The sequence below is a fragment of the Chelmon rostratus genome, chromosome 16 (assembly GCF_017976325.1).
Source record: "Chelmon rostratus isolate fCheRos1 chromosome 16, fCheRos1.pri, whole genome shotgun sequence".
NCBI lineage: Eukaryota > Metazoa > Chordata > Actinopteri > Chaetodontiformes > Chaetodontidae > Chelmon > Chelmon rostratus.
The window spans coordinates 4945207-4971741 of record NC_055673.1 but is presented as its reverse complement, the minus strand read 5'-3'; the positions used below and the strand labels follow the sequence as shown (position 1 = coordinate 4971741).

At 45.9% G+C, this 26535-nt stretch overlaps 1 protein-coding gene across 2 annotated transcripts in view; it reads left to right on the top strand.

The window, feature by feature from the left end:
• The window catches only part of pvrl2l (PVR cell adhesion molecule related 2 like), a 258989-nt gene that overhangs the window by 15666 nt on the left and 216788 nt on the right, over nt 1–26535 (top strand). The gene's annotated exons all lie outside the window — the stretch shown is intronic.

Genomic DNA, 26535 nt, shown 5'->3' with positions numbered 1-26535 from the left:
TTGTTAGGCAAAAGGATGGATGAATGACATGGATTCCTCCTCCTCTTCCTCCTCTTTGTCTCATTTGTCTGGCTGGCTAGTTAGGTGATTGGCAGGACTGCCACCAGTGGAAGGATTATTGTCACACAGATGTGTCAGCCCTCCCACCTCTGCCATCATCTGCTTACACACGACGAGGAAGGGCGTCATTTTCCAATTTACGACCACTGACGGATTAATTACGAGCTTTAATCTATCTGTTACACCACTACAATACAGACACGTGTAGACGCACTCCGCCCGGACTCACCACAGCCTGCTAATTAAACAAGATGCCATTGCACGTGTCAGGTTTCTAATTTTTGCCATCAAACTTGTTTGACCTCCAGGAGACTGTCGGGACACGCTCGGCCAATAGCGATACAGATTGGACAGGCATCACAAAATTTAACAGATCAAAATGGTTTAAACCTCCATCTGTTTAAGTTGACGTTGGCGCTAAAGCGACGGCGGGGCTTCATTCGCCTCGGAGCGGCGCGAAACAGGTCGCTGGAAATGAAAAGAGGTAGCACTCAGAGTGGCATTCGCATTCAGAATTAATTAGCCTGGTGCCATATTTGGAGCGAGGCAGGACAAAGAGGAAGAATTAAGCAAGAATGGGGCAGACAGCTGCTGGTAACTAATCCAATAAATGATTGTGTGTTATTAAAAAGCTCGCACCAGCAGTGAGATTAAAAGCAGAGCTGTGAGTCAGTTTTGATTAATGAGAAGTGCGATTAATCAAGTCTGTCTCCACAACACACAGAGGAGCAGATGTTAGCATGTGGACACACATGTGCATACATGCACCACATCCAAAACACGCGTGTGGGTTACTACATAGTTTGAGCGCCTGCCTGTATGTTTGTGCGCAGCACGCCTGTTTCCTGTGTGGCGTGAAAGTGGGTCATCTCTGCATCTCTGCGTCGACAGGAGGTAGCATGCTCGCCACCTGAGATTTGAAATGTTGCTCGGCTGGCTTTACGCGGAGGTTTTACATTCAGATTTATGTCGTCCCCCCCCCCCCCCCGCTCCCACCCAAACCCCATCTGCCGCTCTTTCTTTTTGGAGGCGTGGTCGTGGACGAGTTGGTGTAGGCATGAATGTGAAGATGAGGGTCTTTGTTTTGTGTTTTCTCTGCAGTTTGATTGAAAAGCTCTGAATAAAATATCAACAAGAGGCTTAATGTGCAGCTAACTTGTCCGATGCGTGTGTGTGCGCGTGTGCGCGTGTGCGTGTGCGTGTGCGTACATCTATGGGACCACGAGTGTTGTTATGCTTGTGTGTCTCTGTCCTCGATTTCACCGTGTGAGCTCGTTTGCTCATTTTACTTTGTCTGTTTGTCCTTGACCGCCAGTTTGTCTGTTTGTGTCTTTGTGCATGCTGTTCAGTCTCAGGTGTGTGTGTGTGTCTGTGTGTTTGTCTGTTTGTGTGTGTGTGTGTGTGTGCCTGCCAACTGTAGTGTTCTGATCTCAGATCAATGCAGGTTACCACAGTAGCTGCGTTCACACATTCCATTACCATATATGGGCACCGGAGCACGACGCAAATTACTGTCAGGCCTCAGGCTCATTTCACGTAATCACTCCTCTCCTTTCCTTTCGAACTCTTTCCTCTCCAACTCGCCCTTTCCTCTCCTTGTCATTTTGTCATTTCATTTCCTCTTGATTCATCCCTGCTGTTTTTCCCTCCCTCATACGCACATGCATCGTCTTTTGTCTCTCACTTTAACTCCTCTTCATCAGCCTCCTGTCCTCTATTTATCATTCATCTTCTCTTCTCTCCTGCTTGGCATGCGCCTCTTCTCCTCTGCTTCTCTTTGTTATTCCTCTCCTTTCCTCTCACCTTTCCTCCTCATCATTGCCCTCCTCTCCTTTATTTGCCATTCATCACCTCTGCTCCGCTCTTCCTGGATTTCTCCTTCTCTGTTTGCCAATCATCCTCCTTTCTCCTCCTGTCATTCTGTTTCTCCTCTCAGACCTCCGTTCATCTCCTCTCCTCCACCTTTAACTCCACCACCACACCTGTCAACCCTCAGTTTTTCCCTGGATTATTGCATATTTTACCCATCTCTCCCGCCCTCCTCCTGTCCTCCCGTTTAAAGATTAGCCCGTAAATCTCCAGTGTTTTTAACCTCTCTTTAAAAAAAAAAAAAAGGGTTGACTATAACATTGATCGGAGGCATGACCAGCTATCTGATGTGTTTGCTACACCCCCCCCCGAGACGAGAAGTCGTTCACTCAAACGGCCCCTGCCAGTAAGAGAAGAAGACGAAGAAGATGAAGGCGAATGAAAGTGAGAGGGATGCGGTGCCTTCCAAAAAGCTAAAAGTTTGCACAAGTATCATCGAAGTCGTGCTTTTCATAACGCCGCGCAGATTTTAGCTCATCACGCGGAGGAAAAAAGCGATGCGAGCCAGCACTGACAAATCTGCCGAGCATAAGTGCGCCCATGAGGTGCAGAAAATGCTCCATCAATGACTGCATTCACGCTATCTCTGCCGTCCTTTCTCGGAATCACCGTCTCCTGCCAGTTGTCTCTCTTGCCAGTAGCCTCTCTCAGAACCACAGTGATGTGTACATATCCTTTAAGTAATGCGTTTTATACTAAGAGCTGCGTTTATGTGGGTTTTATATGGGTTTTTTATGGGTTTATAGGGGTTTATATGGGTTTTATATGGGGTATCTTATTCTGACCACCTTAATTGTCGCACTTAGTGTAGAAATTATTTAATCCAGTGCTTGTTGTGCTGATGTTTTAAAGCAAGTGGCTGCCTAAGGGGATGTTAGGATTCACTGCGTGTACCCTTGTCTAAAAGTAAGGGTGGCGGGACAGCCCAGGGTGAGGCGGCGGAAAATTTCCCTTATTTTCAAACCCCAGTGTTGACAGGCATGTCTACCGCTCAATCAGTTCGTCTCATCGGGTTTCCTGGCTGCTCTCGCTTGAACTTCCCCTTTTGTTTTGCTTCCTGTCTCCTTCTAAATCTTTTGAGACACTTGCCTTTTTTCCTAAAATCTCCCCGAGCAAATAAAGAAATCCATTTTTCAGTAAATATCAAAAGAGGGTTTGTTGATGGCCGCCTCGGTGGAAAGGGGAAGACAAATGTTTACCTTTGAGCTGAGCTCATGGCAGGTGTGTTGTTCACAAGGCGGGTCTGTTAAAATCGTTAGCTAACCAGGTGTCTTGGAGTTAACTTATCTGGTCTGTTCAATAGATGATCCAATGAGGCCTATTAACCATGTAGAATACCCTCATCTGATTGGCTGACAGGTGTCCATTGAAATTATCTAACATAGTGTAACCACATCAGATTACTGCATGGTGTACATATGTTTAATTTAATTTCAAACCTTTATTTAAACTCAAAGAACATCGAGGTTGCTCTGATTTACAAGGACGTCGCCTTTAACTTAAAGTTAATAATAAATAGCACAAAACACAGTGAAATAAAGGATTCTGTTTAAACAGTTACACATTGAATGAGGGAGGTTTGTGATCATGGTTTGAAATTATCCATGGATTAGTAGAGTATTGATTCCAAGAATTTGGGGCCCTAAAGGAAAAGGCTGACTTTCTTACATTCAGACTGTGATCAGGAGTCACTTGAGTGAGTCTGAGTGGGTCCAAAGTTCAGCTTTCCAACACGACTTTATAGATAAACACATACCAATGTCTATTACCCCTCCCTGTCAGAAAACACCAACCCACCTGATCATGCGAGATACAGTGGTGATTACTGTAATTACAGGCAGCAGTAAATCTGAGGGCAGAATGAAAACATGACGTCTTCAGCTCAAACTAAAGCCAGTAGAAACCTGCGCTAACTGGTTCTTTAGTCCAGTGCAGAACAAGAGGCGAGCACAAGAATGACGTATTCTCACCTGACGAAGCTGACGAGGCGAACGTGCTGCCAATCAGTTGTGTATCTTGGAGTTGTTCTTGTCATCACCTGGCAATGCGGGTCCAGCGTTCACTCCCTTTTGGCTCCATTTTGGTGCAACATGTCTGTGTCCTCAGCCGCCAAGTGTTCCTCAGTGTTCAGCAGCTTGTCGCTAACACCTGTCCTCTAGTGCGGAGAAGGGCGCCGCGGGTTTGTCAGGGCCTTTTTAGTGAAAACATCTGCCTGCTTGCATCTGGAAACGGTGCTGTCGAGAACCGTACGAGTGCTGGTTCTTCCAACACACAACCTCAGTTTGTATAAATACCAAACTCCCACCATTGCATCTATTCTGATTGTTTCCTTTTCAGACACTGAATGTTCACCTTGTTTTTAATTCACCAGATAACTAACAGGTATTAAACACCCACCTGTGTATACACACACGTTGCCCTGTAGAGGTTTGGCTGCCATTGATCGTTGCCGTTATTGATATTCACCACCACGCCAGTAGCCTCGATATAGTCGCTGTAGCATATTGGCGGGGGAAGGGGAACGGGGGTGAGAATGACTCAGGCCGAAAGAAGAAAAGGAAAAATGAGAGCGATATAAATGAAGGGAGAATGTTTCTCCCGCTCTGCTGTAAGAAAGGCTTAGTGGGAATGATTATCGGTGAAAGCTAAATTGGCAATCTGCCCTTTCTTGTCTTTCTGTGGCTCCGGTTTTCATGGCCAATCCTCTTTCTCCTGTCGCTTCCCTCTCTCTCCTCCTCTCGCTGTCTCAATCTGCCTCTTGATGTTTACTCTCTGCTTCCCTCCTCTTCTCTTTTTCGCACTCCTCCGGCCTCCTCCCCTCTCATCCCGTTTATTTTCTCTCTCCTCTCCTCACTTTCTCCTCTGGCTTTCCTTCGCCGCTTGGCCTCAGTGCTCTTCCTCTTTTGCTCCTCCTTTCTTTCTCTCAGCACGTCCACACGAGGCTCCAGTTTGGTGTGTTTCCACACCGAAAGCACAGCTTTTCAAAAATGGCGTTCAGGCTGAATAGATTATACACACTTAAAAGGTGAGGCTGAAAAAAAAAAAGAGAAAAACAATGAGGAAAGCCTCGTCAGTGGCCGTGAGTGTATCTGATCACACATTGCAGGTGTTGTCAATAACCTCTGTTTAACACAGGAGTGAGTTTGTCTGATCAGCAGGTACTGGTACATTCATGACAACAGTTGTCACAGTTGTGCCAGTAGAGGCTGAGATGTCCCCACTACTGTGGGTCAGGATCCAAAAATGTGCTCGTAATTTCCATAATTCATCTTAACAGCATCTTTCAAGAGACTCATTCTCTTTAACGCAGCCTCTCAACCCAATGATGAGCGAGCGCCAGCGAGGAAAGCGAGTGAGAAAAAGAAGGTGGGAAATGGTGTCAATTGAATTTGCAAGTTTAAATGCTGCAGAAACTAGTGTGTTGAAACTGCAGACCAGTGAAAAGCCGAACCTCTGGTCAAATATGGCATGTTTTTGGCCCCTATTTTCCCACTTTTTTTGTATTTAAGTGACTAATGGGGACAAGAATGTTTGCAAAATGGTCCAACATTGAGTTAGAGCGCTGCAGCCAGCAAACAGGCTGCAATCACTGTACGTCTACTGAAAGTGACAGGCTCAGAGTGTTTTTCTAAATGTCTGACAACACTATGGGATGGTTCCCTTTTCGTTAAAGAGTAGGATCCTTTATGTTTAACCAGAAGCAGCCGTTGTATTGCTCTCGCAAAGCCACCAGACTCCATTTACAAAAATGGGGATTTTATCATCGTAAAAAACTGCTTCATTCAAACTGGACACAACAGAATAATACTCATTAAAGCCTGTTTGGTTTGTCTTTTCCAGTGTTCCAACAATCACCACCAACTCCAGTTTGGTTGAAATAAACCCTTAATTTACCAAATTGGGCAAAAAAGGCATGTCGAGCCAAAACACTTTCACATGCAACCCTGGATTGATTTAAATATGATTTACATATGTGGGACTTCAACAGATTTTCCTGGTAAGAGAGCAGTAATTAGCGGATATAAAAACTGTTATGTGTGTTTGGTTGAACAAGGTCCTCTCTCTGCGCTTTCTGTAACATAATAACGGCTTGTGACAAGTTTTTCTTAGCATAGATAAATTATAGACTTAGATAAGTGATCATAATAACAGGCTCCAAGTCTGAAAATGTAAGATGTATATTAGGAAGATGTAAGGACGTTCTGACAAGAATGTATTGTGCAGTTCGGCAAGAAAAAGAATACCTGAATCCAACAACCTACTCCTCTCTCCTCCCTCCATCCCCGGCTGACCTCATACCTGCAGCGGGGGGTGGGTTGGGTCGTGTTTATTTCAGTGGTTTTCTGTCGCCGAGACCTTTCACCTCTAACCTCACGCCTCTGCCTCTCCTCATTCCTCTTCCTCCGTCCACTTAAGCCTCTCTCCCTGTCTGTTGTGGTATCTGCTCTCTCACTGCTGCTTTTTGCTATAGTCTCTCTTCCCCTCTCTCTCTCTCTCTTCTTCTCCTTAAGCCCGACACTGATATCTCTCTTTGCGTACTCTTTTCATTAATCTCAGTCTTGTTCTCTCTGAGGGGCCAGAACGAGGGTCTCGAGGCACATGTTTGTACTTAACCTATCTAAATCTAAGGCTTTGGTGTTGAAAGGTCTGACATATTTTAAAGATGTGCTGCTTGTTTCTCACTGTGTGTGGGTTTGCATATATGCCTGACCTCTATAACAGGATAGCAAACCATTTTCATCAGCTTTACCAAACACGGTTAAAGTTTTACCTGAACAACAACTTCTCAGCTGTCCTTTCTTTCCTTCTTCTTTCCAGCATTACCTTCTTTATCATTTATTTTCTCGTTTCAGTGCATGATTGCATGAGTTGAAATAACAGTTGTCTGGCTTTTGCCAGGTTCCTCCAGTCAGCTTTTTGGATGCATTTTAAAATTCAGGTCCAGCTTTGAAAAGGTCTCCTACTGGCTCAGGTGTGCCTGAAACCTGCAGATACCCTGAATGTGTTCAGCTGAAGTTAGGTGTATTTAATGCTCCTTGTGTGCTGCAGACATTTGTACATTTATTTTTGTTGTTGCTGATGTGTGTGTGTGTGTGTGTGTGTGTGTGTGTGTGTGTGTGTGTGTGAAGGTTTGGAAGTGCTTTAGGTGAAGTTTAGTCACTTTCTGGTGTGTTTTTTTTTTTTTTAAAGGGAAATGTGAAGTAATGGGTTTAATTAGAGAACATCACAAGCCGATGCTTCCTTCTCTCTCACTTCAACTCTGCTCACTTTCATTCTGCCATTTGCTCCCTCCTGCTGTTCATCTGCCCGTCTGTCTCTCCCCCCATCTTTAAGCCTGGTCTCTGTTTATCTCTCTGTTAGCTTGATTAAGTTCCTCCTCTCTTGCTCTCATTCCTCCTGCAGTCTCTCAGACTCCATCTCTGCTCCTCTCTCGCCGTCTTGTGCTTTGTAAGTCAGCTCGTCCCTCTTCTTCCTCCTCAAAGAGCCACTGCTTCACACACGAAACGCACCCTTCACCCACGTATGCACACACACATACACAAAGCATTGGAAAAATGGGCTGTTTCTCAAAAAATAAAGCTCAAACATGATGGCAAACAGACAAAAGTGGACATATTATAGCCGTGCACACACACAGGAAAACAAGAAGATGACAACCAGAGCAAGTGGACACACAAACACAGAAAAAACAGGTTATCGCACTTACACACAGATATATACACACACAGATGAGAATAGCTTGACAATCTGCTTCCTTCCCTCATTTTCTCTCTCTCTCTGCCTCTCTCTCTCGCTTTCTCTTGCTCACTCACTCAATTTGGTTCGATTTACCATCCTGTCAGGCCCGCTGATGCCCTCATTTCAGGCTGGCTATGTAAATATTAGTGTTGAATCTGAGATGAGATGCCGTTCCCTGGCGAATCTCCTGCTGCCGTTTCTCCCAACAATCTGTCATACGGGCCGACGTATAATCTATCACCCTGACAAGCCCCCCCCCCCCCCCCCCCTCCTCAACCCCTCCACCCCCTGTCTCTCTCCTCCTCATCTGGGTGCCAGCCGGGTGGGAGCAGGCACGTCAGCACCCAGCTAAAGCACCTGTGGGTTTTGCCCTGCACCTATTTTAGCATTTTCCTGCCATCCCAGGAAGTTCTGTCACTTTGTTTTTGATCAGATTAAACAAACGAGTTACAGCTTTTTAATTAGTGAGCTTCATGAGTGATGGTGGGCAGTTTTATTAGCTTTTTCCCTCTGTTTCTAGTCATTATGCTAAGCTAAGCTAATTGGCTCTTTGCTGTAGCTTCATATTCAGCACACAGACATGACATTGTGACCAATCTTCTCATCTAAGTCTTGACAAGACAAACGTTTATTTCCCAAGACGTCGAACAAGTCCTCAGTTTAAACCTTTTTCCACATTTTCTGTCCCAGCGTATTAAAAAGTCTTGTCTTCGGTTAATAGACGGCTCCTGTGCTGGTATGCGCCGTAAACCAGCTCCTTCTTTTTATGCTAAGAGCTCAGAAAATGCTTCCAAATCAAACGAAGTTTTGTAGTCACGTACACGAGCGTACACGGTGCAACGCATGGTGAAATCCTTTGAGCTCAGATCAGGCGTGACGGCTGCCGCACGCACCGGCTTGGAGCGACTTGGGCACAAGATCGGCAGCTGAAGTACCGATGAATTGGTAAACGAGGTGTCTGCTTGTATCCAGTCATTTAAAGTCCAAGAGTTGTACAGTTAATTTTAAACAAGAACTGAAATTAACGAAGATCTCGTAGCTCTCGTGCTTGACGGATGCTATTAGAGAGTGTATAGATTAACACGCAGTGTATTTGCAGCCTGCATGTTACGGCACAGTGTATCTGCACACACTCACATCCTGGCTTCTGCATGTGCGTAATTGTGTGTGCGCCGTGCGCCATTAGGCGAGAGGAGTACATTAAGATAATGCATCTCCCCTGACCTCATCTGTGTGTGTGTGTGTGTGTGTGTGTGGCTCAGCCCGGGCTGCGATCAATAACCTGCTCTGTGTGCGTTCGAATATGGTTTTGTGTCGATAACTCGCCCGCGAGCTGCTACGTGATTCTCCGCCCGCCAGGCCATTGTGGTGCTAATCGCAAGCATGTTGCGCAGACAAGCTGAACTTCCCTGTTCATTTTAACGAGGCCTGCCTGTTTAGTGGCTGCTTGTTCCGTTTGTTTCCTCAGTTGTCAGTTGCGAGACAGCACCTCAGGACTCACACAGACACGCACACACACACACACACACAGTGCACGCATCTGTTATTGATAAAATATCTCAATTTGAAATAAAGGAGCACAGATTACATGGCGTCTTTCCCTCTATCTGTATATGAATCTAAATGCATTGTGTGTGTGTGTGTATGTGTGTGTGTGTGTATGTGTGTGTGTGTGTGTGCGCGCGTCTGTAGCTGAATGATTGCGTTCCTGTCTGCTATCAATCAGGGCCGGCGCAGCGTGTACTAATTACAGTGTTGTATGATGATTTATGAACAAAGCAGCAGCAGCTTAGTCACAAACCCCTGCTGCTGCCGTCGCAAAGCCTTTGGTTTAAACTGTCAAACACCACATGTGTTTGTGTGTGTGTGCGCGTGTGTGTGTGTGTTCCTCATTACTATATAAGACGTTTTTCAAACCAATTGTTGGATTTGTCATTCTGCGTAGAACAAAGCCACAACAAGAGATAACACCAACTTAAAACAAACAGTTGCGTTCTGTCGAGTTCTCGGTTGGCAAAATAAAGCAGTTGTGCAGATTGCCTCCGCGCAAACACTGAATGGGATAATGAGCAGTTTTCATTATTAAGAGGCAAAGTCGAAGTCAAAGGAGAGACTGTAACACTTGATCACGGTTAACAGCACTTGGAAAAATTACTTTCTCTAATTCATCAGTTTCATTTTGAGCCGTGTCGAATTAACAAAATGAGCTAAAAATTATTGTTTAGCAATTAGCAATTATTCATCACGCCGTATAATTTCATACCTGAGCTGAAATACACTTCGCTGCATGTTCCACAATTGTCCTGGGGGAGTTTTCATTGTTTCTGCCAGCGTAGATGATGAAAAATGCTTGAATTGAGCCAATTCGTGAGCAAACGTTTGCAGGAAGACAGGTTTTGGGGAGATTTGTCCGTCGCTGAACTCGGCACTGTGTCGTGATGTGATAGTAGGACACCAAGCAGCAGTGTAGCAGCTTCCAGTCTGAACTGTAAGTCGTTTTAAGATGCATGTTTTGTGCAGGTGAGGAAAGGTTCACACAAAAATCACATTTTTCTGGTGCGGGTGATGGTCCAGAGCTCGAAGCCACTACACAGTGAAGAATGCATGGTCACTCACTTAAAATAGGTCAAACAAATAGATCTTTTTACAGTATTTGATGGCCTAACTTTGCCCATAATTTATCAGTATTTAAAGGCATAGCTAAGTCGGTGCAGTAAAGGTGAAGCTGGTCTGTAATGACTCAGGCTGGGTTTTCCTGGGTGGCTCTGATGCATCTCTTCACGTAAAAGTTAAGTCTTCATCTTAAAAGATCTAAATCTTAAAAAAAAAGTTGATAAAACTTGCGTAAGAGTTCTTTATTGTTCGTCCACATGCTGACACATACACACGAGAATGTGTTTGTATCCTCATGTACAACAAAAGCCCGCCATTGTTTGAGTTCGTGTCCGCTGAGAAGCTCCAAGAAACAGAATCATTGATCAAAAACTCGCTCCGACAAATGGGAAGTTTTGCTTACTTCTGTTACGCCGCCGTTCTTCAGCGCCGTGTGTTGCCCCTTTAACACCACAGGAGTCGACTTTGAGCCGCAATAATAAGCTTGTCTGCATGGTTACGCATTCATAGTTGCTGATTCTGTTTCATCACAGTTGTCCATAGTCAGCACTACTGAAATGCATCAAAGTTATTAAATCTTCCTCCAGCTCTTCTCAGTTAATTCCACTGCTATAGGAGTCCAGGTCTGCATGCATTGCAAATGAGAGAAACTCTTTGTTTGTTCTATATTTAAATACTTCTGAATAGTTAAAATGAGATCGAAAACAAAGCTAAGTGTGAGTGTGGTTTGTTCCGCTGCAAGGCTTTAATCGCAGTTCAGCGGAATGATCGAGACTCGTGCAGCCGTGCCTGCCTTTGCTCGCGTATCAATAGTTTATCATTTAGCCTGTGATCATCCAAAGAAGTGGGACCACTTAAAGGGCATGTTGTTTTTCTCTAGTAGTCATTTGGGGGTCATGAGTCCACTCCTGTCTGGGACTTTTAGGAGATAAAATGATGCTATTTATAATTTTAGTATGCTTATAATTTGCCGTTTGGGTGCTGGTCAATCCCACTTGAAACAGTGAGGTTTACAAGAATCAGGACTGTGGTGGCTGCAGGTGTAAGTTGGAGAATTAATAATAAAAAGCTGTCTGAACATGGTGAACAAACAGTGTGTGGATTATTGTAGCGTTCTGGACTAAATGTGTGACTGGATCGGATCATCTGGACCTTTGCCAGCGTAACTAGACCGTTTCTGTTGGCATGTTATCGATTGATGGATCACTTTGAGACTTTCCTGGTGACTTGCTTCAGCTGTAGACTCGCTCGTTCGTTCGTTGTTGCCGTTGATTGCACCTGCTGTTGTGATTGCACGACGAAGTGGTTTTTGCATCGATCGTTTCAGAAGAGTCTCAGTTTTCCGGCGTGAGTTCAAACGTAAAGGAGGCGGGCGGAGCTCTCTGCGCTCTAAACATGCAGATGAGACCAGATCGGCTCAAGAACGAGCATTTGAATTAGTTTCTTGCGATATCTGTGCAAACTGCATCATAAATGAGTACAGGTAAATTTCTCTTTTGGTACTTTTGGATCATTTTAGGGGTTTGCATAGGGCAGGCATGTCCAAACTCTTCCATAAAGCGCTTTGTGGCTACAGGTTTTCACTCCAACCAAGGAGGAGCACAGCAGGCTGGACTCATTTAATCAGCTGTTTTCGGTCTTCAGCTGATAATTAGATGACCTTTATGGGTTGGAACAAAAAACCTGCAGCCACACGTCCTTTCATGGAATAGTTTGGACATGCCTGGCAGAGTGACACACCTGTAATTACAGTCATACCTGTGGCTCAGTGTGTTGTTGACTGTAATCTGTCTTTTAGTAAATGACCTCTATGACTGTCAGCACTAAAGAAAAGTTTATGAGCTGTGTTCGTGTGTGGCGTGTAGTCCTTTAAAGGTTCAGTGGTTTTCGGGTCTGTTCCCCGGCTTTAACCGGAGCGGTTTTTGTTGAATTGACTTGTTCAGAGCAGCCGCTTCCAGCTCCACCGGCTGCTCAAAAACCTCCCAAACGCTGCGGTGCTCTTTGCCAGGGTGACTGCTTTTCATTTAGAGCCGCGCTGCACGGTAGGTGAAGCTCTGTGATCATCAGACCTGCTCAGATCAGACCAACGAGGACTGCAAATGTCGGCCACGCCAAATAGTTTTAAAAGCCACGTTCCAGCGCCAGCTCACTGACTACATTTTAAACCTGCTTGGCATTGACTGCAGTCATTTAAAGTATGTTGAGACTTTCACTTTTCAACCAGCTAGTCCGAGACGTTCTTTGATTTGCAACATGTCTACTGCTTTGACCACCCGGGCCTCCACTATCTTTATGATTTCTCAGAACATAATTAGTCTTCACACCTCAGCTTGTTACCCACATTTCAATTTGTCACACTTGTTATTCCTAATACCGATATAATTGCTCATGTGGTTAGCTTCGGGGTTGGCTACATAATGTACAATGGAGGCATAGTGCAGTCACTGTGAGCATGAATGACATAATGGGTAATATGCTGTTGACATTGTTGGTCTGAAATGAACAAATTAGTCCCTGCTTAGCATTTAGACATGCCATCTGCTTTCCTAAACAGTAACAGACCATGCTCAATTGATTTCCGTAGAGGCGAGACAGGGCCGCCGGAGCTCTAAGTGCACTGAAGGTTGTGTGTTAAGGCACAGGCTCTCGTCATTGTGAATGCAGCAGCTCGCCTATACAAGCCAGAATATCACAATAAACCTAATTATCGATTGCTTGGAAATGTCACACAAAAGCTTGTTTGTTCATACAAGAGCAGGAGCGAAATCTAAGGCGCTGCCAGCTTAAAGAGCAAATTGCAGCAGCTCTGAAGGTGCTGTGGTAATTAAGTGTTGAGGCTTTTAAATGGACAAATTATCATATAAAATACTTTGTGACATTTTATTATACAGAAGGGTTGATTGAACATTTGCAATTTTTCACCAAGACTGAAAACACATGTAATGCAGTCACACCTGCAGGCCACTCAGCCACAGTGTGATAGTGTAATTATAATTATTTATGTTAACTGTTCGCAGTGGGAAAGAACTCAGAACCTAAAGAAGTGACACAGTTATTGATTACACCTGATCCAGCTCCTGAAAACAGTGTCGTCTGAACAAAGACGGGTTTGGTGAGTTTTATTTTGCTTCTGTTCAGTTTGAATGAAGAGTGTCTTCTGATAATAAAATCACTGTTTCTGTAAATGGAGTCTGGTGGCTTTGGCGAGAGCGACACGTCGGCTGTTTCTGGTCAAACAAAAAGGATCTTACTCTTTAACAAACAGGGATCCTTTCCATAATGTTGTCAGACACTTAGAATCACAATCTGAGCCCGTCAGTGGCAGAAATAAACACTCTCAGTGCACACGAATGCCAGGAGGAATTACACTGCAGCCTGTTTCACAGCTGGTGGCTGCAGCACTTTCACTCAATCCTGGACCAACATAAAGAATTGTTGTCCCCATTAGTCACTTAGACACAAAAACATGGGCAAATATGGACCATTAGCGTAGATATTTGACTGGATTTTTTCCCCATTTGTCTGAGACATTGAAACCAACCAGACAGGCAAAACACCAAACTTTTGGTGAACGGAAGCTGGTCACAACAGGGTTTCTGATGTGGAATCTAAAGGAAACATATGTAAAATAATGAGTATGATAAATGAATGTTCTGTAGGTTCCATCACTCATTGCGAGTGTTACGTTAGCTGAGGGTATCAGCCCATAATCGACAACGATGCTGCTCACAGCCTGAAGCTTGAATAGGGATAATTGCCACCTGACAGTCATCCCCTGGAATCATTCTATAGAAAACAGATTTATTTTGTGCAAAACATGTCACAAGCATTTTGTTTCCACGCTGCAGCTGTTAAGCAATAAGCTGTTTGTGTCCTACACGGACCAGAAACTCCAGAAGCACAGACAGCGTGCTCCCTAAGTTCAAAAAACCTTTTCCACCTGCTGTCGGTGGCATCGAGCCACGTACACAGTTAAGGTTTTATTTGTCCGGCCTTGTAGCTGTCTTCAACATGGTGTGCATCCACTCCAATATGAGATTTTTGTTTGGTTGTGGGGCTCACAAACAATGAAAAAAAAAACCTTGAAACCTTGTTCAAAACCAGAAACCACCTGAGCTTCTTTCTGTCCAGAGTAACAACAGCACTGATCCGGACCATTTAGCTGGTTTTTAATGAAGCTACAGAACCCCTGACTCCATACTGGTACTTCCTCCGGTTTTCATTGTGGCTTTTGGTGTCATTTGTCAGCTGCCTGTACAGCCTGAAACACTCCCTCTTGTGCGTTATGGCTGGTCATCCAACATGAAAAGAAAGCTGACACCATGTGGTCTAAAAAGTTAAGCCGTAGTCAAATCTGCAGAATGATTTTCTTTGCATTGAAAGACTCTTGGCCCTGAATCTGGCAAAAGCTGAGGCTTTCCGTCCACCTCGCGGTCGCTCTTAATTGACTTGAACGTTTAAAAGGCACTGGCGGGTTGACACAAGCCTGCCCTCAACAATTACCGTCAAATTACCTTTGAGCAAAGCACTCGACCCCGGGTGAGCGGAAGCTGTGGCTACAGTGGGAAGCTTCCGGGTATGGATGGGATGTTTGATTACATAATAAAGCTTGGCTGAAAATGGACAAAGATGCACCTCAAACCCTTTGTGGAGTGATTAAAGATAAATAATTAGAGACAAATAGTTAAGACATTGATTTATTTGAGGAAATCTACTGCCTGTTAAACCCTGGAAGAGAAGCCAACACTCACTGCAGCTAAGCTGGGCCAGGACATAATGGACAGGCGGTGCAGCAGTGCAGCTCAGGCTATCAACCCCTGCTGGACGTGTCTGACAGGTGGGCGCATGTGTCATTCCTCCGCAGAGCCCCGACTGTCGCAGGTGCATTCGCTTTCCGCCAGATGACTGCCCTCTGGGGCGGGGATTTAATTGTCGCCTGGAACCTGAGTTGGCGCCAGTTGAGATAGCAGAGGGTCATGTGGGTCGATGAGGCCGACGGAGCGCAGAAACACACCCGCAGATCTTCTACATACATCTGGTATAGAGGAAAGACACACACATAGGTGCACACGGGTGTGCACACACACTCGGTGGCTGGGAGGTGGCGAGGTCAAAGGGGAGCCATTTATCATGAGCTGTGATGAGAGAGAGGAGTAAAGGAGGGTGAAGATGTGCAGGAGGAACGGATAGAAAATGATGGAGAGGATTGGTAAAAGGAGGAAGAAAGAAGGTGGAGGGAATGGCAGCCGATGAGGAGGATGGGGCGGCGAAGAAGGTTTAAGCAGAAATAGGCAGCGTGAATCTTTTCCACCCCATCCCCACATGCTAATGAGTGCTGTAACACACACACAAACACAAACAACGGCCCCCAGCTTCGCTCCTTGTGTGCTATTATTGTTGTTTTGCTGTGCTGGCAGAGATGAAGCAACATCTAATAACAGAGAAAAGATGATTCCTCGTAGCGCCGAGCTCCACCACTGCAGCGGCTCATTGTTCACGCCGGGGCTCGTCGTCCCGGCCGGGAAGCTGAACTACTTTCCCAATTCGCCAGGGAGCAGAGCATCGAGTTCAGAAGGGATAGCGCCGGATTAAAGCTGCGGGGAGGGAGACGTGTAATATATTTAAGTCGCCGCGGTAATGAATGAAAACAAGCGCGGGGATGATGGCGATGCTTTGCCGGTGGGATAGTCGAGGCTAAACGTGAGATTCCCTGTGGAACGCTCCTTCTCTGTTTGTGCCTTTCTCGCTCTTTCAGAGGCTTTTTGACAAATCTCTCGTCGGCTGTTAAGATTGTTTTATCCTCTTCCTCCTGCTCTGCATTTTGTGACAAAATGGCCTGTTGATTTCCTGACCTTTTCCTCCAGCTGGCTTATTATAGACGTTGAATAGAATGTGCTTGCGCAGTAAACAGGATTTTTCCTGCCAGTGCCACAATGAAGGACAAACATGATTATGACTCATAACCTCGCTCTTTGTAGAGGAACTGGTGGCACATAAGATACCAGCCAGGAAACAGTCGGCTCCGAGGGAAATGAACAATAGCTGATATTTAACCATTCGCGGGCAGCACATACTCTTTTTTTTTCTCTCCCTCTTTAAGATTACTCTTTGGACTTGCTTTGCTTCAGCACTTACTTGTCACTGCGACATCTTACCGACGGAAACGGATGAAATAATTATTGCCTGCTGAAGTAAATAAAAGAATGAATTCGCGATTGGTGAATTTGCCAGAATAGCCTGACATTTATCTTTCCTGCTTTTTAAGAATTGGGGGAACGCCTTCATTCTCGTCTGCCAGGGCAGAAAGCTCTGCTTGTTGTTGCCACAGTGACTGCATGTCCCGATCCAAGCGGGGTCCTAAAACACCCAAAATCACATCGGCTTCCTTCGGTGAAGCTGCCACAAGTGAGCAGCAATCAAAAGTTTCGAGGCAGAGTTTACCAGAAGGCGGCTTTCTGCAAACAACATTGCAGCTTTCTGCATCTGTAAGCCCCTTGTGGGACGTGAGATGCAGCTTATGCGGAGGTATCAATGTGTTCTGAGGGAAGTTAGACGTGTTTCAGGAAGAAAAATAATCCCAGCTCCTTCTGGTGTCATTTCTGTGTTCATGTTGTCACCGTTCAAACAACTTCATGCTGATTTTGGGTCTGTCGGCGTGGGAATTTCCCTCCTGCAGGTTTCAGTGATAGTCATATTCGGTTCCTCAAATGCTGTTTGAAAGTTAACTACACTTTGTAGTTACCTTATCAGTGAAATAAAGGTCAGTGTTTACATTAAATTCTCCCGTTGCTCTCTTTCCTTTTCATTCAAACCACTGCTCGGCACACGTTTAGCTGTTCATGTGGGATCAAATCAAAAAGCTCTCTGTGATATTTATTGGCAGCCGACAGTCAGATGTGCAGTCAGCACGCTGTAGCATCACAAGCGAAGCATCCGACGTTCCCCTCGGCTCGTCAGGAATGTGCCAAGTGGAATCTGCCGCTTTTATTCTCTTAGTCAAACGCAACAGCGTCGGTAACATTTGTTCTGGAAAATATGCGCAGATGCAGCTGCTATGACTGTAGCTTCAACAAGGTGTTTCTGTGATTTCAGATTTGGTGGCATTTTGTACGTTTCAATTTTACAACCAAAGACTACCCAGACTACCAACTGGCACTTGAAAAATGGAACCTAGCTGCAACCTCAGCACCTGAGGCTCCCCCACAAAGGCGATTTTCTCTGTTTTAAGGAATGATAGATGAACCCATCGGCCGCCAAGGAGTGTGCGTGGGGGGGCTGCGGTGGTGCACTACATCAAAGGGGGAGAATTTTCTCCCCTGCCCGAGTCGAGCTGAGGGGTCTCGTGTGTCGCTTTGTGAAAAATGCCGTCTGACGCTACACACTTCACGCCTCACTCTGCTGCCATTCTCCGCTGCTTTATCTGCCGACTTCGCCTCAGCGACGCTCAACCGGCACGACGCAGCGCGCTCTTCATCAGCGAGGTCGGTCGTGGGCTGTGATGGAGCTCCATTTCTCTGTCGCTATTTAGTTGAGGGATTTGGTGTGGGCGCCCCTTCATACACTTTCAAGCAGCACTTCATTGACATTTGGTCCAGAGAGGATTTATGGAAGGTGGGGGGGGTCTGCTGTTCAGAGTCGGTCTGGAAGATTTAAAACAGGGAGATGACGATATAAAACAAATAGGGGTCAGGGCAGGTTAAAACCGGGTCAGGCGCATGTGTGTGAAGTGGATTAGAGAGAGTGTGTGGGTGCGGGGGCTGGTAGCTGATAGCAATTTGCGTGTGAGGGACGCTGAGCTCGTAGGCATGTGTGAAAAGAAGCGCATGCATTTTTTTATGCACATTGTTTTTGCTCAAATTGAAGATTGAAAAATCCAGAAGTCATGACGAATTGGGGGAAAAAAAAAAAAGAGGGGCGGGCGAGAGAGGTGATGACATGCGCCAAAGGTCGTGACCTGCAGTCCAGACCTGCGATGATGTCACGGGCAGCTTGGCACGCTGAGGGCTCAAACAGCACTCCGAAGATGCTCGGGAGTGAACTGGGAGCGGTCTCCTCAGCTGGTGGGCAGACTCCTCCGTCAGAGCAGATGGAAGTGGAGAGGGTGGGGGAGAGAGAGAGAGCAGTGCCTTGCAGAATGGAAACAGCATGTAAAGATAAACAGATATCCATCAGCGAATGTCTGCAAGTTTGCTTTTTGTGTGCCCAGCTTGTTCGGCCCCGCCTGGCTGCTTTATCGTGTGGCTGCACATTGCTGCCGTGCGTGGAGAGCATCGGTGCATGCTTTAGAGACAACAGAGGGGAGTGATACAAGAAGGGGAGGAAGAGAGGGACCCCTCCTCCCCCTGAACTCCTCCATTTACCAACAACCCTACAGGCCCGCAGGCTCCGGCCCTCCATCTTTTTCTTCCACACAGTACTTCTGTGTCTGTGCGCCTGCCTGCCTTGCCGTGCATGGCGGCTGGCTGTGTTTGTCATGGCTGGATGTGAGCTTGGCGGTGAGGCTTGCCAGTGTTGTTTTTCTTTTTTTTGGAAGCTGCGGGGGGGCTGTTGGAGCAGGGGATGCGATGGAAGGGGAGAAGAAAGATGGGACTGCAGGAGACCTCAGCACACGGCATACGCCACAATGTGCAGGCCACAGGCAACAATAGCATTACAAGTGTCGGCATCATGGTACGATGGCATTAGCAGATTAGTGTTATTTTGTGAACTGTGTGGCCGTTCGGGGATTGTAATTCTTACTATGAGCAGACGACCGGGATGCTCAGTGGGAAGAGTGATCCAGTGGCAGGATTGGAGGTTTTATTTCCTCTGAGTTTGTGAGGACAGCTAATGTTGCTAATGTGGCGTTAAACTTCTAATCCTATGTACTGTTAACTTCCTCCAGGCTGTGAATTTGGAAACCCATCTTGACATCATTGGTAGGAAATGAAATACACTGCTTCGTCTTGCCTGTAGCTTGTTTCCAGGTCTCCAAATTCCCATGATGACAGAAATTAGAGCGTCATAAAGTTGCATGGATAGGAGCAAAATACTGAACCCAGCCACTGGGGATGCACAAACCAGTTTATTTCTAATTGCTGGTCCCAAGCCCTGATAAATGGGGAGGATTTCATCAGGAGGGCCATCCAGTGTGCAAAATCCAATATGCAGATCTCCATGCTGGGTTGGGTGGGGCCCGGTCAAGCAGATGATCAGCTGTGCTGACCCCTAACGGGCAGCAGCTGGAAACAAACATCAGCCAGTCAGTTGTAGAGATCTCCTGTCTGCATGTTGAGCCGCACCACCAGGTTTTCCAGCCCAAAGCTGAGATGCAGTGCTCCAGGAGGTTTAATGCATCAGCCATCTGGGCTTCTAAACTGCTCGTTGCAGCCATGTTGGCTAAAGCTAAGAACACGCTACAGAGCGTGCAAACCAGTGACAATGTACATCAGGCAACGGCGTCGTACGGTTTGGACACAAATGATTCGAGTCAGAGGGTAAATGATAATATTAAACATGTCTGAATGCGATGTGGTAGTTTGAGCTGGCCAAGAACGGTGATATGATCAGAGACGACTGCAATCTACAAGAGCTGGTTAAATATGGGATCAGTCATTTCACAGTTGGTTGGACTCCAGTTTGTTCCTGACTCAAAGCCACTGAGTCACAACTTGGCCAATCGTTGATGCGGTATGAGAAGGATTAGCAAAGCTGGCGATGATCTGTGCAGTGTGGGAACATATGTACTCTGCCCACTGGGAAAAATATAAGTCAGTAATGTTGAATTCGTGCGCGAGTTGTGCATTCTTTTCTTTGAGATGTAAAGTCTGCACTTGTGGTCAGAAAGGGGAATGAAAGGAATGAAAATGTGGTGCATAGTAAGTTTAGTTTAGCATCCTGTCAGGCTCACAGCAATACGAACATTTGACTTGCAATTGACTGCAGAAAGATGTGATTTGGAGAGGAACACACTCAGTCCTGAAACAATAAAACAATAAGACCTGACTCTGCAGGCCTTGCTTAGCCACACATTAGAATATTTTACTGTGAGGCCACAGTCAGGCCAACATCGCATTCATTTGCAATCCGACGTCGAGGTGGAGCACCTTAGTGGGAAAGCTGCAAATCCAATCTGTCAGCAGCCGAAGACACAACAAGACTGCTGGAGTTCAGGTGTGCAAAGGTGCGGTTCTGTAACACACCTTCAGGTCCAGACCACATGTGGTGAAATGCCGTTTCTGATGAGCGTGAATAGACGTCTCCTTTTTGCAGGTGTCATTACAACACGCTTTGTAGTCATCTTATCTAAACAGGATTACGCTTTTCCAAATGTAGATGCAACAATAGAGATGGAGGCGAGGGATCGAGGGCGGAGTGACAGAGGGATGGAAGAAGACCAAAGCGAGGGGGGTAACTCTGGGCATCCGTCCATGAACTAGCGCTGCACATGCCTTCCCCTGAGTGGAAGACACACCGAACACACACACACACACACACACACACACACACACACACACACACACACACAATGGCATTGCCTCAGGCGACGCTGGCTGGCTTAGGCCCCCGACTCTGTACTTCCTCATTCTATATGCTGCTTCTTTTCCCTTTCACCTGTCACATCCGCTTTCTCTCCTTCTCCGTCTCCGTCTCTATCCGACTCCCTCGCAGGCTCTTTCCTCGTTTTAACCCTGTTTACCTCCTCTCCTCCTCCTATTTCTTCCTCTTTACGGCCCTTGTTCGCTCCCTTTTGTTTCATCGATTCGCTCATTTTCGTCCTTCTCTCCGACTCCACCTTATTCTCCCTCCCTTTCGTGTCCGTCATTAATTTTCCCATCCCTTGCGTTTTATCCCTCCATCCCCCCGTCTGCCGTCCTCTCTGGCCTTTTCTCCTTTCATTTTCACCCTTCCTCCCTTTGTTTGCCTCTTTCTCATTCTGTCTCTCCCCCTCGCACCTCGCTGTCATCTCAATCCTTAATTCTCCCGTCTGAAGCTCTCTCTGTCTTTCGTCCTCTCTTCTGTCTTTGTCTCGGCCTGTCTGTCCGCTGCTAGCTTGCCTCGCGGCGGTTTGTCACTGATTTCATTAATTCATCATCATCACCAGTCAGAGGCTTGCAGAGCAGCGACTTTACATAAATCTTTCTTCCATTTTCTCCGTCTCTCTCTGTGTCTTGGCCTTTATGTGAGTTACGATGTGTTGAATTAGAAGAAAATGAGGAAACAAAATCAGCACTGCAATGCCAATTTGGTTTGTGCAAATTCCGTGGTGGAAATGCAGATGTCACATCATGAAGTTCAGTGCTTTCTTGATTTTGTCTCCAGCTTCGGTGCTCGGTCGTCATTGCTGCAGTATTTCCGCACCGTACTTCGCCTGTCAATCAAACTGCGGCCGCAACCGTGGCATCCTAATCCTCCGATTTTGTTGATTGACAAACATATGTTGCATGAAAATATCCGAGTATGACTTTAATTTTAATAACAGTTCAGACTTCATGACTCTAAAAACCGAAAGCATGCACCTGAAGCTCTCCGAAATGTCCCACATACTTTCACTTCCCATTTATAATGAGCCACTATTTAAGTGTCAGCTTGTTGCCAAGTGGATTTCTTTTTGTTTTCGTCTCCAGATGAAAGCATGAAGTATGGCGAACATTAGCTGACATTAAAGAACAATAACAGCTTGTCCAATATTTATTTTTTGACATGCGGGAAACTGATGCAGCTAATCTGCATTTTATTTTTTGCAACATTTCAAAAGGTTTCACAAAGTTTGCCCGTCACCGGAATGAAAACAATGTGTCTCCGGCTGATCTTAGATTTACCGGCTTATCCTCCTTCCATCTATCTTTTCCTCTCTCACCTATTCTCTGTTTGTCTCGCTCATTTATCTTCCTCTGTGTGCGTTGTTCTTTTCCTTTCTCCAGTCTTCTTTTCTTTACCTTATCCACTCTGTTTTTCTCCATCCCTCTCTCTCTTTCTCAGTCTGTCTGTGTGAGGAAATAGAGGAGGAACATTAATAGACAGAGACAATGAGCGTGGCACCGTGGCGGGAGAGGAAAGAGAGAAAGAAAGGAGTGAGGAAAGGGAAGAAAGACTAAGAAATGGGCCAAATTCAAGAGAAAAGTGTTTGCAGAGAGAGATTTAAATGCAAGGTGCAACTCGTGGCGTGAGCTCTGGCTCTCCCCCGAGGTAACGCACATTTAAATAGACGCTGCCTGGGCAGAAGGGGAGAAGGGCTGAGATGGAAGTTGACAATTGTGAGGAAAAAAACCTTTTGGTTGTCAGGCCTGAACAGTCCTAGATCGCGCTGATGCCTGAATGCAATGTCGACTGATGTGTTGCAGCCACAGACTGCATTGAAGTTCTGCCACTTTCCAGAATATCGCACCAGATTTGCACAACCCTGCTACGACTGATGTTGTATTCAGCCACATGAGCGGCCTGGCGGTCATTCTCCAGCTTTGGTCCAGAATGAAATATCTCAGCAACTATTTTGCCAGGAAATCGGGAACAGACATTCATGGCATTCAGATGCTGTATCGTTATGATTCTGATTACCCTGATTGTCGCTCTAGCGCCGACATGAAGTTGACATCTTGAGTGAAATAGCTGGACAACTGTTGGATTACCATGAAATGTGGTGCAATCATGTCCTCTTCGTGTTTCTTTCATCAGCCTTTGCTAGAATGCTAATGTTAGCATTTAGCTCAAAGCACTGCTGCGCCTAGGTACAGCCTCAAAGCCGCTAATGCAGACTCATATGACTACAGAGGAAAAAAGACAATTGTGGGAAATCAGAGAAAAAGAGAAGCCTCTGATGCATTCATGCACCAGCATTAGAGCCAAAGTGTGGTTTTTGTTTTGCTGCATTGGCTGTCGATGCACAACTTGACGTGCTTCAGAGCTGATTTTCACCACAGATGACACAGATTGCGACCAAGTTTTTATCGGAGCCATCCTGCTCAGTGTGACATGCGGTGAACCTGCGAGATTGCTGTCGTTGCGCAGTGTCGGCGCCTCAAGAGAGAGATTTACTTGGCGTTTAAAGCAACAGCATTGTCAGTGATTACTCGTGATGCCACCGAACAAACAGAAAACAAAAGACAATGTATTTAAAAGAGAGAGGGATTGAAGAGAGGGGGAAAAAAGAAAGAGAGGAGGGCAACGGTAGGAGGGAGGATGAGCATGGTGGCTGCTCTCAGGCTCACAGGAGCGATTTTCTCCCTCAATAGGAGTACTTAAGGCTCCATGGATTATTAATGGCCTATCTCTGAGGAGCCACCCCCTCCTTCGTCCTCCTCTTTCTCCTCCTGTCACTATGCTCCCTTTTTCCTCTTCTCTCCCTCCGTCCACTCTTTAGTCTCTTCCCTCCCTCCCCTTAACCACCACCTCCCGTACCCTCCATGTGTGTTCATCCATCTCATCTCCTCCACATTCTCTTCTTTTGCCGCCGTCTCCCAGCTTCATTTTCGCCTTTTCCCCCCTCCGATCCCACCCGTCTACCTTCAACACCCCATCCTCCCTCACTCTTTACCTCCTCGCCTCCTGACTTCATCTGTTTTTCACTTATTCCCCCCCTTTTCAATCTCTACTTCCATCTCGTCTTCATCTCCTCTCACCTCAGTTCATTCCAGCCTCAGTTCATCTTTTTATCTCTCTCTGGGCGGCCTCTTTTCAATACCTGCCTCCATCTAATCTTCATGCCCAGCTCCTTATTCTCTCCCCTCTTTTGCCGCCACTTCATCTTTATTCCTCCTCACGCCATGTTTCCTTCATGTCACTACATTTCAGTTTTCTTTTGTGCATTTGTTCATCTGTCACGCTCCTAATGGATTTTGGCGTAAATGAGGCACCGTGCAAAATCAGTGCGGTTGGCCTGTGAGGTTCACACTGCAAATCCAGGTGCGATTGAGACCAAGTAGCTCAGACTGGCGTCACTCTTCATCCACCGTGCCTCCCGAGTTCACGGCACCATCATCATCTGTCGGCGACGAGGGCGTGACCAGTGACTTTCCACTAACTCCCCCCTCCTTCCGTTTTCGACCTCTTTCTGAAAGAGGACACTACTTTTCCTCTCAGTGCCACTCAGTTTACCTCTTAGAGCTTCACCTGATCCACCCTTCCTGCTCTCTGCCTGTGTGTGTGTCTGTGTGTGCGTATGTGTGTGCCATTTGTAAAAGGCCATAATGGGCCTCTTTACTGCGCTGCTATGAATTGTTAATGAAAAACAGTTTTAACCTCGACTCTGCTGAAGCGCCTCTAAAGTCACACATAAGCAATAATTAGTTTGGATGCCAGTTAGCAGCATCTTCCAACATGCTTTACTATTTATGTTGCAGCTTTCTCCTTGTTAATGCATTTGTATTTTTTACATGTTGCCTTGATTTACAATGTTCCACTTAAAGATCACCTTCAGACATGTATTGAGACCATACTCTGCTTGGAATAATAATTATCTGGGCCAGAGGTGAGTCTGGAGGGGATTATGCATTTGGTTGGTGTGTGTACCACTGGACCCATCAGATGTTTTTTTTTTTCTTGCACATTTTGGACGGTAAGGACCTCTCCTGGACGCGGTGATTCCTGATTTTTGAAAAACCTATTTCCCTGACTGCTCTGCTTCACACCGCCTTTGCCTGCTGACTCCTGTTAGCTGGTGGGAAGGGGCTGCGACCGCTCCAGATTGGAACCTTCTTTCTGCTAGGATCTACATGCCTGGTGATCCTGTTTGTCTTGGTCGATTCTTTTGTTCCCATTTTTCCTTTTGAAATGAACAGTTTCACATCGCGGGTGTTTTGGACCCTCATGCATACACACTGGACACACCTGCCCTGCACTCCCTGTCCCCCACCCTTATGCCCCCAGACCAGTGGTGCATGGATCCGCTCTGAATCCGCGTGCAGGCATAAACCATCCACCTGTCACCCGCACAAAACAAATTATTTTCTCTGATTTAGAGACCCGCAACCGCATGGACCTGGCCCCTGTCGGCCATATTACCCTCAAGCAGCGCAAGTTTTCAGGTGATTTCTTCATTACGTTTTTGCTGACGAGGCTGCTTTAAGTACTTTCACCGTTTCCACGTGTGCGGTATCGTCACTGCAGCAGGTATGGGACGTTATAAACTTGACAGAACAGAGGAAACACGATCAAATCTTCTGAAATAGCTTGTGAAATATATATATATTTTTCGACAGCTCTGATAGAGCTCAGGATTTATAGGGAGGATGGCTGCTTTGCTCCAGTCGGTTTCACTGTATGATCCTGGACCGTGTGTGTGACCTTTGGATGTGCACAGGAACACAGAACATTGATTAGCACCAGATCCTGAGCGATCCTTTCGGCACGCCTTGCTGCTGCGCACCCACCCGCAACCCATCCGCTGTTAATCACAATGTTAATTTTAATGACGGTGCCCGTGGATGTAGCAGCGATCCGCGCATCGCTTACCCATGTGCACCTTGCAGAGATCTGCACTCTGCTAGTTTGTCCCTGAGATGTTTTTATTTTTCACCAAATAGAAACTATGAATATGCAAAAATTGTTCATTTCCAAAATCTTGTGTTTGCACGTCTGAAACTCAGATTTAAGGTGAGACGGAGAAACTTCCCCCTTTTAACAAATGGATTTGAAAGCATCGTTTGAAATCCATGTATCATTCTGCAGAGCGAAGGCCCAAGAGCAATGCAGCTCTGATACCCCAGTATCACTCTACTCAATATCAGCTCATTAATGGCCTGATGTCTGGCGTCAGGGCTGAAAATGAGCTTTGGGATCAAACATGATCACCCAATTTAAGATAATGACCATCAAAGAAGACATAGACCTCGTGAAGTCTGCTTCTGGCATTAATTGTCTCAAGTTAGTCTAAAAACCGGCTGCCAGATCGCTTTCATAGCTGGCAGATGCTCGTGGCTGGCATTCTCGCTCTGATATGAACCCTCATTGTTGCAGTGTTTTGTGTGTCTGTAGCTCATTATTACCCTCATTATAGATTAATCGCTCGATTCTTTTTGGATTAATTGTTTTGTCTGTAACGTTTTAGGAAATGTTGAGAATCGCATGACGGTATCTCAGAGCCTCAGGTGATGTCTTCAAGACGCTGACCAGCAGTCCAGAATCCCAAAGATATTCAATTTACAGAGATTCAAAACAAAGACAAGCGGCACAAATAAGCCGCTGAAACCAGCAGGTATTTGGCATTTTCAGTGATGAATTATTCAAACAAATGATTGATTATCAAAACTGTAGCCCATTAATTTTCAGCTTATCATT